The sequence below is a fragment of the Melospiza melodia genome, chromosome 18 (genome assembly GCF_035770615.1).
Source record: "Melospiza melodia melodia isolate bMelMel2 chromosome 18, bMelMel2.pri, whole genome shotgun sequence".
NCBI lineage: Eukaryota > Metazoa > Chordata > Aves > Passeriformes > Passerellidae > Melospiza > Melospiza melodia.
In genome coordinates, this window is record NC_086211.1 from 697320 (window position 1) to 710922 (window position 13603).

The following is a 13603-nucleotide window of genomic DNA, read 5'->3' on the forward strand; positions in this document are numbered from 1 at the left end:
CAGGTGGGCACAGGGGGGGTCCCTGTACTGCACACAGGTGGGCACACAGTGTCCCTGTACCACACACAGTGTCCCTGTACCACACACGGGTGGGCACACAGGGGTCCCTGTACCACACACAGGTGGGCACACGGTGTCTTTGTACTACACACAGGTGGGCACACGGTGTCCCTGTACCGCACACGGGTGGGCACACGGTGTCTCTGTTCCACACACAGGTGGGCACACAGTGTCCCTGTACCACACACCAGGTCCGTGTGCCGCAGCCGTGCACAGCCCGTGTACAGCCACCGTGGCTCCCTCCCTGCACACATTAAAGCAACATTTAGCTCCCAGTCGGGGGCCTGGGACTTTCCTTAACAAAGACATTTTCCATCTCCCCAGCTCAGCAGGGCGAGCTCAGAGCGCTGTGAAATTGGCAGCGGTCACGGTGTGCACGGCGCTTCCCCAGGTAGGGCACAGGGAGCTCCTGCTGCCCAGAGCACACAAATCCCTGACAGCTCCCAGTCCCTGCAGTAGCAGCTCCTTTCCTGAAGGATTTCTGACTGTGGCTGGAGCTTCTGACAGCCCAAAGGGCTGCTGGATGCACTCAGGGGGGTTCTGATGCTGGGGAAGCCAGGACTGCCCTCAGCCTTTTTTCTGCTCTTCCTGCCCCAGGGATAACCTGCTGATGGGGAAATTGCAGCTCAGGGTCTGTGAGATCAGTGGGAGGACAGGGCAGCTCCCACCAGCACAGGGGTTTGTGTGACTGCCAGGCCTAAGTGGCACAAAAGACACAAACCATCAAAATCACACTCATGACAAGGAGGGCAAAAAAGGCAGAGTAAACCCAGTGCACATGCAAGCACAGAGCAACCACGTGGAAGAGTGAGCAGCTGCCTTACTGTTCCCAGTCTTCTGGCACCGGAGGGTGGGACACTCGTCTTGGCACTTAGAGGGTGACGACTCTTCTGTGACCTTTATGGAGACAAAAGACAGAGAGGGTTCAGAGCAGCGCCCTGGGGGCTGGGACAGGGACAGGACCATCCCCACGGGAAACCCAGCACAGCTGGGCTCTGCAGGCTGCACCACGTGTGCCAGGCTCTGGGCATGCTGGGCTGGGCACCACACCCTGCCCAGGCCCTGCTGCTGGCCGTGGCACAGGGGGCACAGCTCAGGCTGCCAGGCAGGCTGAGGCCCTGACACAGCAAATGTGCCTGGCAAGCTGAGGAGGCTTCTGCCAAAAAAAAGGTTTTCTATGATTATTTTCACACTGTGGCTAAGCTGCTAACCCTGTGCTCTGTCTCCACCCTGCAGATTGGTAGTAGTTACCAGGATCCCACCTGGGATGGGCCCAGCCCTCCTGTGCCCCTGTGGGTGCTGTACCCTGGCTGCTCAGCACAGCACAGACTCTGCACTCTGAGCTGGCAAAAGAAAATGGGATGAGTTACAGGAACAACTTTCAGAAGTTCAGTGAGAGCAGACGAGTCTCTGCAATGTAAGTGTGATCCACCCCTGCAGTGCCGAACACGAGGGGCTGGGTGCCATCCTGTGGTCCCTCTGGCACTGCCCGTGCCCCTGGACCAGCTGCCCAGCCAGAGGCAGCTCCCTGCAGCCCCGTGGCTACCTGGCATGCAAAATGCAATGTCAGGAATGCTCTGAAGAGAAGGACTGGCACCGAGTGCAGACTTTGCTGCCTGCTGTCCCTTCCAGCCACCTCCACCTGAGAACAAACAGCCTCAGCACAGGCCCACGGCCCTGCCTGCACAGCCCAATTAATCACACTGCTCAGGAAAATGTATTGGCATAATTAATAACACAAGGCATCTCTATTGGCCTCTGCAGAGCAGCAAATCATGAGGCAGCAACACTTGGACGTGTTGACCTGGGTATCATAAATAATCCATCAAACCATCCCTGCCCGCTCAGGTCTGGGGAGGCACGAGAGATAGAAAAAAGATAATTAAACAAAAGCAAGATGGACTGCAGGGGTGCCCCACTAATCACTACTCATGCTGTGGGGATGGGACTCCCAATTTTGCTCTTTTCTCTGCATAGGTTTTGGTATGTTATGGGCTTGGAAAGGAACCTTCTTCAGAGAGGTCCCCAGACACTTTCACGAAGGTCCCCAGACAGTCCAGAGATCCCCAGAGAAATTCCAGTGCCTTTCTCCTTCATTGGTATTGTCGGCTGCTGAGAGACTGATGTGTGTTCAGTGGGAGCCCCTCGAGGGGCAGGATCAGGTGAGGGATGAGGATGCAGCTGGCTATTAACTGAAACTGGATTTAGCATCCCATTAGGGAGATGGTGCTTGGCAGCAGCAAGGAAAAGGTTTGCTGAAAGAGACAAAAATATTTTCAATGGAGAAAGGGAATCCTCTGGTCAAAACAAAACAAAACAAAACAAAACAAAACAAAACAAAACAAAACTAACGGGTTTGTTTTCCTCAGCTGAGAGGGCCAAGAGGCTGAGTGAGCTCCAGGAGCTGGGCCCCAAGGCTGTACCTGGGCTTAGGGGCTTCCATTGAAGCTTCACCTACTGAATTAGTTTAATCATGTCTGTCATTAGTCATCTTTGTTGAGTCCTCATTTGGAGGCCATTTAAAGGGGATTAGAGGAAATCTCTGCTCTTTATTCCCCCACAGTAGTGATTAGCTCTCTGGACTCACACAGCATTTTCATATTGATGGAAATGAACTCATAACCACAAAATCCAATGCCTCCACCATGGAGCAGGACCCAGAGCCTGTGCTGGGGGAGGAATTGCTGGGATGACACCTGGGGTGCTTATCCGTGCTCAGGGCTGAGGATGAGGGGCTGGGAGGAGCCTCAGGGCTGTTCAGCACCGTAAATGCTGTTAGGTAAAGTCTGGCATCCTGGGAGGGGAGCACCAGGTTCCTGAAAGAATTTAATTCAGGACAGACCTGACTGCAGGTGCTCCAAAATCATCAAACTCCGTGAAATACACAGAGGAAAGCTTCGGCTGGAGATGCAGTTGGTGTTGTTCCAACAAGTGGGAAATCCTGCGCAGGAATCCTCTCCCCGAGGAGCGACTCGGCTCCCCAGAGGCCCCCGCCGGCGCGCAGGGCACTGAATAAACATTTCCTAATCCAAACCAATTCAAAACCACCTGTTGGGCCGTGCCAGCAGCTGGCAGCTCCCCAGGCGCTCCGCGCCGGGCTCGCCTGCTCTGCCCGGTGCCAGCACCGCCCATCCGTGCCTGGCAGAGCCAGCCCGGCCCTGCCCGCACCTGAGCGGCCCCGGAGCCCGGGACCCCCGACCTGAGCCCGCCGCGCCCCTCCTGCCTGCCCCGTGTCCGAAGAAGCGCCGCGGACACAAAGAGCGCAGTGACACCGCGCACAGAGCCGCTGCCCGGAGCTGCCTTCGCCCTCCTGCCAGGAGCCGCCGGTCCCATCGCCCGCACGGCATCCCCGGGGCCGCGGCACCGCCCGCACGGCAATCCCAGCTGCACGGCATCCTCGGTGGCACGGCAACCCCGGGACAATCTCGGGACGCGGTAACCCCGGGGCACGGCAATCCCGGGGCTTCGGCATCGCCCGCGTGGTGATCCCGGGACACGGCGATCCCTCCCTCCAGCGCGCAGAACGCAGCGGCAGCCCAGAGGGACCCTTGTTCCGAAAGCTCATCAATCCTTCCCAGAGCCTTTGGGTTAGCTGGGAAGGTGACTCACCCGTCAGCGCCGAGGGATCCCGGCGGGAGCGCTCCTCCTGCGCGCCGCAGCCGTGGTGGGGAGGAGAGAGGAGCAATGAGAGCGGCGGCAGCGGAGCGCGCCCGCACCTCTGCCCGGGGCCGGGCACATCCCGGGAGCGGGCACAGCCCGGGAGCGGGCACAGCCCGGGAGCGGGCACAGCCCGGGGCAGCCGGGGCCGGACCCGCCGCACCGAGGGACCCCCCCGGCCGCTCCCCCTGGTCCCGGCCCCGCACTGACCTGGCCGCGGCTCCGCTCCGGCGGCGGGCGCAGCACGGCCCGCTCGCTGCGGGGCTCGCTGCGGGGCTCGGCCCCCGGCTGTCCCCGGCTGTCCCCGGCTCCCCGCGCCGCCGCTCCGCCCGACATCGCCCTCGCCATCGCCGTCCCGCCGCTGCGGCCGCTCTTCGAAGGAATCCTAAATCAAAGCCGCGCCGGAGCCGCTTCCTCGGCTCGGGCACGGCTCCGGATTTGGATTTAGCGTCTACTGAGCCAAGTCCTCGGCGCATTCTGGGCTAAATAACTAAGGTTAATTTGATTTGATGCACCACTTCATTACCATAAACAGCTCACAGTGTGTCAGTCCTCTGTAATTATGGTTCCTTACAGCCGGCATCTTGCTCATTTTCCATCAGCGCTGGAGCTTCCCTGCGACCCCCTCCCAGCCGAGCCCTCCTGCCTGCACTCCCCCCAACAGTAATTAGGTGTCATTTATTCTGCAGTTGACAGTTACACTCATTTGCAAAAACAGGGGCAAGGATGTAGAATTTCCTTTTCGCGGCAGCCGCCCTTGTCCCTGGCGGCCGGGACGAGCCGTGCGTGCAGGGCCCGGCGGGAGAGGGGATGCTCGGGGGAAGGCAGGAGCTGTGCTGGGGCTGTGCCAGGGCAGGGAGCCCCGGCGGGGACGGGCCAGGCTCAGCAGTGCCCACAGAGAGCATCCAAAAGCGTCCCACGGTGGCTGTGGGAAGAGCTGCAGAGGCCACGACCAGCCTGGCACACAATGGCAAGGAGCCCAAAGAGCACAGCAGCCCTGCCCTGCTCCCAGCGCCAGGCCTGGAGAGTGACAGCGCAGGGTGAGGATGTCCAGGACAGGAGAGGAATAAGAGTAAATGACAGGAACGCCCAGTATGCCCCAGGAGCACCCAAAACCTGAGCAGAATAGCCAGTACGCCAGAGGGACACCCAGGGCAGAGGCAGAATAGCCAGTACACCCATGAGTCCAGTAGGATGCAGCCGGGGCTCCATCTGCCTGGAAGAGCTGCTGGTGGCTGTGGACCCGTCCCTGGTGGGCTCCTGTGAAGCCCCCAGGCTGGTCACCCTCCCCTGGGCTGGTCACCCTCCCCTGGGCTGGGCACTGCTGAGCTTCCCACCCAGCTGAGCTCCCAGCAGGACGCTCCACACACACACAGCCTCTGCTCCCCACAGAGCAAGCACAGAGCCCAGGGGTGCCCCTGCTCCCCACAGAGCAAGCACAGAGCCCAGGGGTGCCTCTGCTCCCACAGAGCAAGCCCAGAGCCCAGGGGTGCCTCTGCTCCCACAGAGCAAGCACAGAGCCCAGGGGTGCCCCTGCTCCCCACAAAACTAGCACAGAGCCCAGGGGTGCCCCTGCTCCCCACAGAGCAAGCCCAGAGCCCAGGGGTGCCCCTGCTCCCCACAAAACTAGCACTGAGCCCAGGGGTGCCCCTGCTCCCCACAGGGCAAGCACAGAGCCCAGGGGTGCCCCTGCTCCCCACAGGGCAAGCACAGAGCCCAGGGGTGCCTCTGCTCCCACAGAGCAAGCACAGAGCCCAGGGGTGCCCCTGTTCCCCACAGAGCAAGCACAGAGCCCAGGGGTGCCCCTGCTCCCCACAGAGCAAGCACAGAGCTCGGCCATGCCTGCCACACTCACCGATCATTTCTGGCCCTTTTAGCTGCAACATCCCTGAGCTGGAGCGCTGGTGTTTGCACAGACAGCGGCCCCGGTGCAGCCCTGGGCTCTGACAATATAAAATAGACATTGTTAAAAGCCACTTAAGCCTTTCCATGGGAGGGTTGTGGACCTCTGGAGCAGAGCCCAGGGGACAGCCCTTTATTGCCATCGTGACCAGGTCAGTTTCTCCAGAACCCAGCAAATTATTTATGGGCTGGTTGGGCTGTTAAAACATTAACACATCCATCACCTTGCTGCTGGTCCTGCTCCCGCCTTCACAGCTTGTGTTGGGCTCGGCAATTTCCTGGCCGTTGATTTGCTCCAAAGCTGCCTTTGGAAGCAATCCCCACGCCCAGCTCTCACTGTGTCAGAGTTACAGCAGCACCTGCCAGCTGCTCCAAATCCCTGAGATAATTTTCCCTTCAGGTTCTGTTGCGTGGTCCAAACAAAGGCACGATTTGGGTCTTTAGTTTGCAGAAAGACCCGAGAGCAGTAAAAATCAAATTTAGGCATCACCATTGGAATCTGACCTGCCCCTGAAGCAGGGCTGGCGGTGGGAGTGGGGATGAGGCAGCGCAGCCTCTCCCTGAGAGGGACAAAGCATCGGATCTGGAGCACAAACGGGCTGCGAGGGCTGCGGGCACCGTGGTGACAATCCGTGGTGACAATCGGGCAGGGAGAGGCAGACAGCGCTTCCCGGGAGGCGAGGACACTCATTCCTGTCTGCAAAACACAGGCAAGATGGAGAGCACACAAGGAATGGGAATTAGTGTCTTAATCTACTGCGTTCACTCTCGTCCCTGTTTCCAATGCCTTTGGCTACTCATTTCCCTGCATCTGATATTTCATTATCATGTCTTTTATGACATTTGCAGATACTTATTAAATCAAAAGGGAGAGCTCTGCTTTGTGTGCTGAGGATCCCAGAGACTCTTTGGAGTGGCTGGGGGTGTCTGGGCCCAGCTGTGCCCTGGCTGAGGGGGGAGCCCCAGCCCTGCCCATTTGGGTGTGAGAAGCAGGAGGAGGAATAAAACAACAGTCCAAGGAGGGATGAGTAGACAGAAAAGCACAGTCCAAGGAGGGATGGGCAGACAGAAAAGCACAGTCCAAGGAGGAATGAGTAGACGGAAAAGCACAGTCCAAGGAGAGCTGGTGGAAGGTCCCTGGTGTGGGAGGGAGGTCCTGGTGGAAGGTCCCTGGGGGTGGCTGCTGGATGGTGGCTGCCCCCTCTCTTTTCTTCAGGAATCTCCCCAGCTCTGCGGGTCCCAGTCCCTTAGGAGAGATCAGCACATGAACTGCGCTGGAAGCAGCAAGAGGAGCTGCAGGAGAAGCACCTGAGGGCAGCCCTGGAGCTCGTGATCCGCAGGGAGCAGCCGGAGCAGAGCACAGGGTGGCAGGGCTGGGCCCAGCGCTGGCAGGGAGTGAGGAGGAGGAGGAGGAGAGGGGAGGAAATCTCCCCGCCTGGGGTGGCTCTGGCTTTGTGGCTTGAGAAGCTGCTGCAGTGGGATGGAGGTGTCCCTCAGCACAGCTGGTGCCTGCCAGGAGCTGTGCCCGGGGCTGCAGGTGAGACCCCAGGGCTGGAGATGCCCCACGGGGCTGCAGGTGAGACCCCGGGGCTGCACAGCAGGCCGGGATGCCGAGCTGGCACCGGGGTTTCCAGCACATCCTCTCCTTCACCTACCTCACCTCACTCCTACCACAGGGGAGCATTCACAGGAGCAGGTTTTGACGGGGGCAGAATTCCTGCCATGAAATTATTACAGAGCCAATTAAAGCCAATAAAAATCCAGAATGTGAGCAAAGTGCTGCGGGAGAGAGAGCGGGGTCTGGCTGGTGAGCTCAGGGACAGCCACCTGCCAGGCAGGGACAAACTGTGCGAGCAGCGGGGAAAATCATCCTCCGGCAGCGCCACCGCCGTCCCTCGGACGGAATTGAACGGGAGCGGGTTTGGGAGCGGCAGCGAACGCGAGAGCGGGGCAGGGCGGACACCGGGGCCAATGAAGAGCCCGTGGAGCTCATTCTCGCAGATGGCAAATCCCGGCTCCAAACGCGAGCCCGGTCTGCCCGAGCCGGCCCCGCGCGTCCGCCGAACCCGGGGGGATGGCATGGATGGCATTCGCGTTCAGCAGCACCAGAAACGCCTTTCTCTGCTGCTCCAGCGGGATCCTCAGAGGTGCCTCTGCAGCACATGGCTCCCTTCGGCGGCACAAAGGGCTCGCAGCGGCCCAGGAACGCTCCGAGGGTTTAACACGGGATCGGCAGCTCCTATCGGTGTCAGCCCCAGAGAGCTTTTGTGAATAATTAGTTCAAGGACAGAAAACACGAGATCGCTACCGGCGGCTGAGCCCGCGGCGGGTGCGGGGCCGGTCCGTGCCCGCCGTGCCCCGGGCGCTGTGCCCCGCTCCCTCCCGTCCCTGCTGACAGCGCCAACAAAGGCGGCACAGGGCAGTAATTCATCCCCGGCCGGCACGCAGCTGCCCTCTGCCAGCCGCGACTCAGTTCCCGTGGTCTCCAGGGAGATGGCGGTGGACCTGCATCCTAATGATGGGCAGCGGCTCCCTCGGGCCCTGCCCGGCCCCGCGGATCCGGATCCGGCCCCGCTCCCGCAGCGGCCACCGGGGAGAGCGGGAGGCCCCGCTCCGGCGGGGATCAGCGGGGCATCGCTGGGGACATCACGGGGAGCGCCGAGGCGCCGGGTGAGCGCTGGAACAAACCCGGCATTGTGCGGGAGCTGCCGCTCCAATGGCAGCCCGGCATCCCCGCTGAGCGCCCGCACCGAGCGCCCTCGGGGGCAGAGGAGCCCCCAAAGCCCCGGGCGGGACGCGCCGCGGTTCGAGCCCGGCACGGGCAGCGGAGCCCGCGGAACCCCCGGCCCGAGGGCCCTTTGGAACACCAGGACGCTCGGACGGACACTCGGACGGACGCTCGGACATCGGCCGGAGAGGCCTCCCCGCCCTCACGCCTGACCCTGCCCGGCCGGGGCCGCGAGGAGCCCGCGCGTGCCCCGCATGCTAATGAGATGCTAATGAGGCAGGCGGCAGCGGCGATTAATCGCTGGCGGGATCTGCGGGCTCACTCACCGGATGGGGGCCGGGCTGCCGGCAAAGGGCAGGGCTGGGCAGCGCGGGCAGGGGACGGCAGGACACAAACCTGCCGCGAGTTTCGTGTTTAATTTCTTTTTTGTGCTCACGTCGCATTCAGGGTCACATGCTGCCGCAGCACCGGTAGCACCATCACGTGCTGGGGTCAGGGCTCACGTGAGGAGCGAACCTGATGAGGTGACACCACGACCCGTTTTGCCACAGCCCTGAAAAACTTAGCTGTAAAAACCTAATTTATAAAGGGGTTAATGAAATGATTAATGTTCGAATCAGGCTTCTAACATTTAGGACCAAATAATTTCGAGGGGAGGGGGCAGGAGAGCAAGAGACAGGAATGAAGTGCCAAGATTTTGATGAATATTTAATGCACCCTCCACGCTCCTCAGCAGCTCCCGCGCTTGGAGCGGCGCCAGCCCCGTCTGAATCCGTCCTTTGTTAATAACCAAATCCACACCGCTCTTGTGGGGCGGTGTTTGTGCCTCAATCAAGCTGGAATCTGTCACAGGAGGTCGGGAGGGACTCAGTGAGCACCCGCCCATCCCACGGCCGGACAAGGCACCGGGCTGGAGCCCACCCTGCCGCCCCTACAGAACCCTGCTACAGCTATATTCACACACTTATATTTAAAAATGTCTATGTACGTCTTGTTTTCCCAGCCAGAAAGAGCTGAGGATACTTCCAAAGGCTCGTTCCTGCCTTATCAGGAGCAAATTTTACATTATTTCTTAATTTCAAGTAGAAAATAGCAAGGCATGTGCATTTCTGCAATTCCACAAACAAGTATCTCACCCCTTGCCTCCTGACCGACATTCCCTGGGTGGGACCGGCCAGCAGGATTGTCACAACGTCCCGGGGGCAGGCAGGGCACGGGGATGTGACACTGGCACAAGGACAGGGTGACAAACCTGCCCCGGCCCCACTGCGCATCCACCGGCTGTAATTCCAGCCCAGCTCTGCTGCACACTGATGGACAGATCAGGGAAACACAGAGGAACCTCTTCCCTCTGGAAATCCGGCGGCGCTGCAGGATCAGAGCTCTGTGGAGAGGGCCGGGGGTACCTGGCAGCCAGCCCTCCCTCCTCGCTGGCAATTAGTTCAGCTAATCGGGCAGCAGCCCCAGCCCCGCTCCCCATGCTGTGCTGCTCTGCATTCCCCGCGCTGCTCGCTGCGGGCTGGGCCGCTCCTCATCGGCATTCCCGGCACACGGGACACGCTGCCTGCAGCTCCCGGGAGCCGCGGTGAGCAGCGAGCACAGGCGGGGACAAGGGGACAGAGAGGAGCCACCGAGCCGGTCTCCATCTGGGGTTCCATCCGCAGCCCGTGCCCGGGGTCACCGCTGGGCAGCTCCTGGCACCGCAGCACTGGCACGGGGGTGATGGGGCTGGGGCGGCCGTGCCAGCCCCTCCCTGGGCACGGGGTGCCAGGGCTGGTGCCTCACCCCGCGGTGCGGCCCCGTGCTGGTTCGGGAGGCGCTGCTGGAGAGCACTCGCGGCTCCGCAGCATCTCCGGAGGAGGAGGGGCCAGTGCCAGCAGCATCCTGCTCTGGAGAGCCAAAAGGGCAGGAAAACCACCGGGATGAGGCAGCCTGCAGCTCTGGGTGCCCGTGGGCCGGCTCTGCAGTGCCAGCCGGGCCGAGTGCCCAAATGCTTTGTTTCCAATAATTTTTTTAAAATTAAAAAGCTCATTTTATCTTAACATGACACCAACAGGCATCACGGCATTCCTGGGCTCCAGCCTTCTCTCCCCAGCCACCCCTGCAGTCACAGTCCAGGAGATTCAATTATCCAGCAGAACATGTCCCAGAGGCATCCAGATAATTGCAAACATAAGTACAAAATCTGCCACTAATTATTAACGAAATACCAAATAAGGAAAGCAAGTGATGGAAAAGTTGCTGCTGGTGCAGAGACCACCCCCACATGCTGGAAGGGCAGCGTGTCCCAGGGGTGTCTCTGTCCTGGTGGGACCCTCAGGCCCTGCAGGGCAGGGGGAGAGCCCTGAGCCCATCCTAAGCCCCTTCTTCCCAGGAAAGGCTATTCCAGTGTGGCAGCAGCTCTCTGGCCACAGAGAGCAGCACAACTTTCCCAGGCATTGTCCCGGGGAGGGCTGTGAGATCAGAGAAAAGCATGAGAAACAATTCTTATATTCACTTGCTGCACCTGTTGTTGTGAACATGTGGAATGTGTTATGGAGATCTGTTTACCAAAGGGTGGTTTCTTAATTAGCCAATGGTGATGGTGTTTTAATTGGAGGACCAATTAGGTCCACCTGTATCACAACTGTCTATAAAAGCAGTGGGTTTTTAATAAATATAGTATAATAAAGAGATTGATTGATTAACCTTCTGAGAATCATGGAGTCAATGTTAATCATTACCTGGCTGGGGGCTTGTGATGACATTCCATCACCTAACACAGTGCCACAGGCTGAACACCCCCAGCTCTCCCAAACTGTCTCAGATGGGGTTGGGATGGGATGGGGGTGCCTCTGCATCCTCCCCACCTCGGGCTGCTGGTGTCAGCCCAGCTCAGATTCCCAGTGCAGTTTGCTCCTGGTCCTCAGGGTGAAGGACACGTAATGACAGACAAACAGGGCCAGGGCCACAGCCCAGCCCTGGCTCCCAGCCTTTGGGCTGTGCCATGCCCATGGGGCAGAGCAGAGCTGGCCTTGTCCCCACTCCTGCCCGGTGCCCTGGGTTAGAAACAGCTGGAATAGATGTACTGGGATCCCCAAATCCTCTATTCCAGACCCGAGCACATCCTCTCCTGGCAGGCTGTGGGGACAGGGACACAGAGCACCCCAGCCCCGAGGCACAGCTCACCAGCAGGATGTGTGTCACACAGGACTCGATTATATCTCCAGGGTGACTTCTCCCCCTTGTCCTCATTTCCCTGCATCCTTAGAGCAGCGTGGAGTGTTCCACGAGCTCAGGCCTCCCGTGCTGGGCCAGGCTCTGTCCTTCCATCAGCACCATCACAACAGTGACAAACCCAATGAAAACTCTCTCTTTCTGGGAGCATCCTCAGGAAGCCCGGGATTCTGGAGAGCTGCCAGCTGCCCTCGGGGCAGGGCTTCGGGGAAGGAGTTCCCACCTCGGTCTCTGCTTCGGTTCTCAGCTGGCAGAGCACTGCTGAAGGCCGCTGGCTGGGGAACCACAAATGTCACCCACGTTTGCACACATATTTATGTTTTCCTGTGAAACATCATGATATGTCTGTGCTGCTGGCAACGCTCAAAACCAAACAAAGCAAAACAAAGCAAAACAAAGCGAAGCAAAACATCCCTCTCTGGCAGCTCCCAACTGAAGGAGCTGGGGGCGATGCCAAGGCTGCCGAGGCAGGGCTGACCAGCTGGTCCCTCGGGGGGCACCGGGGGCACGGGCTGGCCCCAGCAGTGCCCGGGAGGCCGGTGCCCCTCACACCCTCGCCCGTGGGGCTGCTGCTGCGCACGGCCACATCACTCGGGCGTCGCTGGCCTCGTGTCACCAACCCAGCGCCAGCGAGCCCGACAAATAACTGTTTGCAGCTGTCATTAGCTGAAAACAAGGCGAATCTGCATATGCTTAGTCTTAATTAGGCAGCTTGGCAAGGAGCCCTCGCTCGCTGCTACCAAACAGCCATTTCGCTCACAAAAGGGTGACAGCAGCCCCGGCGTGTGCACACAGACACACAAACACACGGACTGGATGCACAAGCGCCGGCGAAGCCTCGTCCTGTCCCGGCCCCTCGGAGGGTGACGGGGCGGAGGGTGCCCGGCCCGAGCGGCCCCAGCCACGTCCCCAGCCCGGGACGCGCGACAGCCATAGCAGAGCTATGGAAAAGAAACCCGAGGAATTTCGCCCCTCAATGCCCCATCGCTAATTACTGAGCTCTCATTTACCTCTCAAAGGCACGCGCGCTGGCAGAGCTCGCGGGGGCATTTCCACGCAGGACGAGGAGCAGGAGGAGAGGCGGTTCGGGGCCCGGCGGGGCGGGCTGTGCACAGCGCGGCGCGGAGCGGCGCTGGACCGGAGCCGGGAAGCGGCGAGCGGAGCGAAGGAAAGCGGGTCAGGGCTCGGCAGCGGCGCTGTCCCCCCGTGCCCGCCTGACGTCAGCCCGGCAGCGGGGCAGCCCGGCCGGCTCTGCCCGGCTCCTTCCTCCCCATCGCCATCCTCATCCTCCGGCAGAGCCCTCCCGCCGCCGCCCAGGGGAGCCGGGCACGGCCCAGCGGGCGCTGCTCCATCGCCGTGCGCACCGACACGGCCGTGCCGGGTCTGCCAGGGTGGCACCGCTCACCACGGGGCTGTCCCCGGGGACACCCGCGCTGTTCAGAGCGGGATCCTGAGCCAGACTCCCTGTCCTGCCCCTTCTGAGCCCCACACATCACAGAGGGGTCACCGCCGTGTCCAACACCTACCTAACAGTTCTGTTTAAAACATCACCTGGTGAGCAGCATCGGGAGAGAAAATGCAAATTACAGCGAGTTTAACCCTGTGTGCAAATGTGTGCTGCCAGATCCTGGACTGGTTTTGGCTGGAAGGGACCTCAATGACCACAGAGCTCCAAGCCCGATGGACAACAGCTCTCCAAACAAACCAGAACAAAGCAGCCACGTGGCAGCTTCCTGTGTGACCTTACCTGAAGCAGCCAGTGCCAGCACTGAGAGGGGCTGCAGCTTTGGGGCCATCCCATGTTCTACCCTACAAACCCCTACTCCTTGGCACACAGAGCAGCACACACCATCCTCAGCATCTCCTCACCCTCCACCAGGGCAGGTCCTGCCAGTTTCCCCAAAATTAAACCCCCCTGTAAGTTGTTTTTCCCACACAATAGTTCCCACCAACCTTTTTCTCTGGCACTACTGTTAGAATCCTGGAATGGTTTGGGTTGAGGGACCATAAAGCCCACCCAGTCCCACCTCTCTGCCACAG